The 6645-nt window shown below is 33.6% G+C and overlaps 1 non-coding gene across 1 annotated transcript; it reads right to left on the reverse strand.

The window, feature by feature from the left end:
- Window positions 1–5300: 5300 nt before the first annotated feature.
- On the reverse strand, window positions 5301–5432 carry LOC141335913 (small nucleolar RNA SNORA57). Its single transcript, XR_012355652.1, has one exon. It is a non-coding gene; the product is annotated as a small nucleolar RNA SNORA57 (small nucleolar RNA).
- Between the last annotated feature and the right edge of the window lie 1213 nt (window positions 5433–6645).

Consider the following 6645-nt stretch of genomic DNA (forward strand, 5'->3'; position numbering starts at 1 on the left):
TAAATGGGGGGGGGGAGTAACTGGTGTTACTTATTTGAAAAAGTAACTCAGATATTTTCTTGTCAACTAAAAAGTAATGCGTTACTTTACTAGTTACTTTTGAAAAAAGTAATATTACGTATAACTTGCATTACTTGTAATGCGTTACTCCAACACTATTTATATTCAAAGCCTTTTGAAATTTGTTTTACTGTTGTCGAAGAATTTTTAAATTTTAAATGTTTCCTGCTTAATTTTGTTTTTACTTTCAAAATTTGTAAGTTGCTTTGGATAAAAGAGTTTGCTCAATGAATAAAATGTGACCCTGGACCTCAAAACCAGTCTTAAGGGTAATTTTTTTTTAAATTGAGATGTATGCATCATCTGAAAGCTGAATGAATAAGCTTTTTTATTGATGTATGGCACAGTATTTGGCTGAGATACAGCTATTTGAAAATCTGGAATCTGAGGATGCAAAAAATCTAAATATTGAGAAACTCGCTTTTAAAGTTGTCTAAGTGGGGTTCTTAGCAATGCATATTACTAATCAAAAATTAAGTTTTGATATATTTACAGTAGGAAATTTACAAAACATCTTCATGGAACATGATTTTTACTTAATATGCTAATGATTTTTGGCATAAAAGAAAAATCGATAATTTTGACCCATACAATGTATTTTTGGCTATTGCTACAACTATACCCGTGCTACTTAAGACTGGTTTTGTGGTCCAGGGTCACGAATGCAAATGTAGAAAGAATATCTATAGCAGTAGGCAATTTCAGAAATGTAACCATCTTCATAGAAATCAATCTTTGCTTTTAGTGGCATTGCCAGCTTTAACCATTTACCGGCTATTTTTTCCTTTCTTTTACCCATAACAACTGAGTGGTTGCAGGCATACACAATATGCAAAGAAATGGAAGAGTCCTGCACATTGTCAAATTTATTTAAAACGTATGATAATTTAAAAAATATTTATTTTTACGTTTTATGGTCAGTCAGACCACTTGGGTGTGTACAGCTATGTGCATGTAGAGAACAACCAGATGTAAAGCTAAATGTGAAAACTGTGCCTCCTAGTGGAAAAATCTCATCACAACAGAACTTGACCCACCGTATTTCTTGTTTATTGCAATAAACAGAAAATTCATTAATGAGACCCACAGCCTGTGAAAAATGTACATCATTGCAAAAACTTCTGAGTTTCAAGTTTACGTTTATGGGCGCTTGACAGACTGAACATTTAAAATGGTCTCAGAGCAGTGGCCTAAATCAGGGTGTAATGTGAGACTTTTTCTATAGGAGAAGGTAACAAAGGTTGTAATCCTAATGTAAAGAGTTTAGGATTGGGATGGAATGTAAGTCCATATGATTAATAAAGATAAAGTTTAAACTAATATCTAAGTCTTTATGAACAAAGAACCAATAACTGATAAGATAAACAAAGAAGCTGATAAATAATGCCAGAAATGTTTTGCATAAAGACAAAAGTAAAACAGAGACGAATGGTTTTTCTGTATAATATTTCAATATAAACAACTAATTAGAAGGAATAATATTTAGAATTTTTATGTACTGATCTAATATGATCTAGTATCTATGATAAAACAGCAATGCTTTTTCCTACATATTCATGACCTGAAGGAGACAAGTGATGCGAAGGAATGGACTGGAGTGCTACAAAAATGGTACAAAAAGGTGTACAAAGGGTACAAAAAATGGTCTAGATGTCTGAACACACATCTGCTTTTTCTATCTTTTCATGTTTCTCTCTTTTGTTTCCCCACTTCCTTCCACCATTAAATATAAATATCAGTGTCTTATATAAATTAGGTGTTTACTACACATATTAAAGTTCTTAAAGGGACAGTTCACCCAAAAATTGTCATCCTTTAGGCCTACTCAACATTTTGTAATTTCAATCCTGTATGAACTTTGTTCTGTGGAACATAAAGGAAGATACTTTGAAAAATTCAAGAAATGTTTGTCTATAGAATAGAAATCAAGGGTAACCAAATATGTTTGGTTACATTCTACAAAATATCTTTTGTGTTCCACAGAAGAAAGTATCATACAGTTTCGGAAAGACATTAATTTTTTTTTTATTACAGAATTTATTAGCAATAAATTTCCTGCATTCTATATAGCTCAAAATCAATGCTTTACTTCATACATTTCTATGTGACAAAGTGCATTGTTAAGTTTGTCGTATTTGAATTCAGCAATATCTGTTATTATTTGTTTCTGTCCTATTGACTCCAATTAAAGGCCCTATAACCCAACAAAACTTTCCCGGGGGAACTTGTGGGCCGGATGGGCTGGATTTGATCAGGGCCAAATTTGAACCCCAATCCAGCTCTGGTTGTAGGTGGTTAAGGTGCTTTGGTTGCTAGTTTTGGTTATTTAGGGATGTTACCAGGGATCTTTTTAGTTGCTGCTGGCCTGAAACTGCTGTCATATATGGCACTGCAGATCTGTAGCTTGCCATATCTGACCATAGCTATAACCACAACTTGTTTTATTGATTTGCTGTGTTGATTTTAGATTATGCAAATACAATTTACAGTGGAGATGATTGCTCTCTAGGATCTGCACTCAAAAATAATTGCTCACGTAATCCTTAGCAATGGTTAAATACTGTACCACTTGCTGAAAAGAATTAGGGAATTTGCAATATGGTTAATAAATAAATGTAACATATTATTGACGTGGGCAGTAAAATATCACTAAAGTGGATAAAAAAGTTTGCTTTTATACTTCAATAACACCTATTTTCTCTAATGAAAACCCAGAAACACTGTTTGTGTGTATTGGTATTTACAAGTACTCTCGGTGGAAAGAGGCTTAGCACCGCATTGTTGCTGTATCATCATAGTGCAATGGTATTTTGATAGCACGCTATGCATTTTAACCGATCTAGTAACATTACAAACAACAAAACGTTTGACTCGACGTGAAGTGATTTGAAATCGTTTCTTGTCAGACTTAGAAGCATGTAAATGAAATACTGCGATATACAGCAATAATAAATTGTGCTTGTGTTTTGAAGCAGCATTAATGATGGCAAATTACTGCTGTGTAAATAAAACTATAAACAATATGAACACGCTAGAGTAAGTTTTGAGTTACCATCTACTCACCATCAAAGGCAGCATATTCAGAGAAGTATATAACCTAATTTAGAAACATCAGCTGCTGTCTTCTCTTAAGCAGTGTAATGTCATAAAACGCAATTAGGTTTACGTTTGAACTGAAATGCAGTAAGTACCAACAAACACATAAAACATTTTCTATTTCCCTAAAAAATACTAACTCTACAAGTGATAAATGTTTATATACAGACAAACCAATTTATTCAGACACCTTCAACATTTCTCATATTATTAGTTTATTCGCTATAGTTTAGAAAATGGTAATATGACAAACACAAAGTTTAACTGTGTCAGAACAAATTCATATTAATAACAATAGTAAGGTATGTAATGGATTACAATCAACAAAAAATCAGACAACTGTTAGTCTGACAATATTTACACAACTATTAATACTTTGCTGACCAATTATCAAGCAATGCTTAATTTTGTTCAGTCTGTGTAAAAAGGCTGCATTAGCAATTAAAGAAAACAATTCATGGTCAGGTCAAAGTGTCTATATTTTTAGTTCCAAATTTTTATTTTAGTGGCAGTCCACTCTAAGACTTTTTTTTTTTAGGTATAATCCATCAGTTTGTTTTGCTATCCTCACATAAATGAACTAGTGTCCTGTACAGACTAGTAAAAAATAAATTATATCTGGTGTCTGAATAATTTTTGGGGTGACTGGATGTACAAACACCTTGCCCACAAACTGATATCTAAATGTGGTCTTGGTGTCAGTTATTTCTGCATAATTGTCAAACTGTTGGATTACACTCAGATAAAAAGTTTAAATATCAAAGCTCTCAAAACGCTTTACATAAAATGTGTAATGGTAAGAAACTACACAGATTAACATGCTGGCTTTGTACTTCATATTTTAAATCCAGCCTCTCTGAACTAATTTAACAAGAATATGTAGTGTTTAAGAATGGAGTTTTAGACTAACGTAACTTTGAAGAAATAAGTCAACCATTAGGCTAGACACATGTTAGCACACCTCTTGAGGCATTGAATGTAACAGATTTCCAGTCCCACAAAATACAGATATGCAACTAGACAAGGCTGGGCATTTAAAATTGATTTCAACTCCAAAATAAATACAGCCCATTACCACAAAACACACAAGGACAGGCTAGATATTAAAATACACCGTTTATTAGAAATTTTCAAAATACAGAAAAAGGTTCTTGGTATAGTTTAAAGAAAATGTGAACACTGCAAAAACAGGATATCTTTGTGAATACATACTGGAAAACTAATGAAAGTTCTAGAGTAGTTCACGTTTAGAAGAAAAACAAAAAAAAACAAAACAGATAATGTAGTCACACCCTTGTGATCCAAAATGTTCATGTCTTTCCTTCAGTCATAGGGAAATTGTTTTGAGGATTTCACTCCATATAATGGAGTTCTATGGTGCCAGAGTTAAAACTTCCAAAATGTAGCTTCAAATGGCTCTAAATGATCACAGCCAAGGAAGAGGGAGGAGAAAAAAAAAAAAAAAAAAAAAAAAAAAACACTAGCAAAACAATCGGTTATTTTCAAAAAATAAAAATTACAGTTTATATACACTTTTTAAAAGTCAAATGCTTGTCTTGCTCTGTGTAGAGATTAAATGGTATACAGTTGAGTTATATATTATATATATATAAAAAAAAAAAAAAAAAAAAAAAAAAAAAAAAAAAACACACCACACACGTTTCGCTAGATAGGGCCCTTCTTCCTCAGCTGGGAATGTTTAGACCCGTTTGAAGCTGTATTTTAACTGCATTTTGGAAGTTCAAACTGAGGGCACCATAGAAGTCTACTATATGGAGAGAAATCCTGAAATGTTTCTCAATAAACAATTTCTTTACGACTGAAGACAGACATGAACATCTTGGATGACACGGTTGGGAATAAATCTATAAATTTGTTCTGAAAGTGAACTACTCCAAACAAGTTAACACTTGTAAACAAGAACCAGATGCAATTCATGAAACACCTACACCAATGTCTGTGAAAACACAACACGGAAATTCGTGGAACTTCAGAAGCAGGCTTCACTTCTGTAGAATCTCCAAACGCCTGGCCATTTTCAGGTGGCACGACAAAAAGCATGTGACCTAAGAAACACAAGGACAACTCGGAGTTAGAAAACAATCAAGGAGATAATTATCACAATACAAAGCGAGACAACGAAAGTGTGTCCCAGTGATTGAGGATAGAACCAGCCGACGGGAACATGCTGGCACCGAAGACATAGCACTGGCCTATTATTCCTCCCTACATACATACAAGGGTACGACAAAACCACGAGTATGCCAAGAAGGAGGGTTATGTTCAAACGGTCATTTAGAAAAGGCGTCATAAAACTTTAACTTAAGTACGCCACTTGAACAAACTACACATCACAAAAATATTTAACAATGAAATGAGCTCGTTATTTCACATACCATATCACACAGGTCCAGATCGCTGCCGAAGCGGAAGAGAAAGAAGTATGGCTGCTCGCGTTGTTTTATACTGGTGGTGTCGTCATTTCAGCGTCGCATTAAGACATCCAATCAACTGACGACTTCAAGTAATGGGGCGTGGCAACATATTGAATGTAATTAGGCGCTAAATTATGTTAAAAATCCAGATTATTTCAGTTATTAAAAGAACGATGTAATAATGCTTAACTATTCGTGTATTATTATTATTATTATTATTATTATTATTATTATTAAACCGTTTAAGAAGTTAAAGAATTTACATTGTGTATAGTTTTTTTTTTTTTACATATTTTAAATCAATATCGTTTATATGCAATGTGCAAGACATAGAAATTAGAAATTGACACTAACAATTACTATAAAACGAGTAAATAAAATGGATCGTGGATCAGCAACCATAAACGACTATAATTGGTCCATCCTCAGCAGCGAAGACTAAAGTAACGGGTATCACATGATGACGCAGGCAAAATACGGGTCTAAATAAAGTTCCTTTTTAGTAAGGTTTAATTCTGGCCTGTATGTTATCAATCCTGTGACTAATTCAAAGCTAAATAAAGTTTCTCAATGTAATTTCTATCCAGACCACTGACTATAATAAAGTCATGGCTACCTATGGCGCAAAATGTTCTTGGAATGAATTAACTACTGTAGCACACAATGTGCAAATGAGAGCAAACGCATTATTTTTTTCGTGATTGATGCTGTAAACTTTAAACTGTGAATGTACAAACGTTAATTTATTTCCTGAGAAAGTCCACGTGTAACTTACGACACATTTGAACTGACTAGACGTGCACGGCACGGAGGGCAAAGTTCACACGGAGCCAAGATGGCGGCTTCCTGTGACAGGTATTGTAACGCTCAGGCAGGATAATAGGATTATGTGCAAATAAAAAATTACAGACTCAAACTCAAAGACGTTTGAAAAGCTCTTTTAACTTTGACCAATTCGATATGCACGGTAAATATTTAAATGGTCTCGCAGCCTGTTAGTTATTCCTTACGGTGTCAGAAGTCTATCCCTCACAAAAGAGTACTGTTGTGGTAC

Source organism: Garra rufa, chromosome 5 (genome assembly GCF_049309525.1).
Source record: "Garra rufa chromosome 5, GarRuf1.0, whole genome shotgun sequence".
In the NCBI taxonomy this organism is placed as follows: Eukaryota; Metazoa; Chordata; class Actinopteri; order Cypriniformes; family Cyprinidae; genus Garra; species Garra rufa.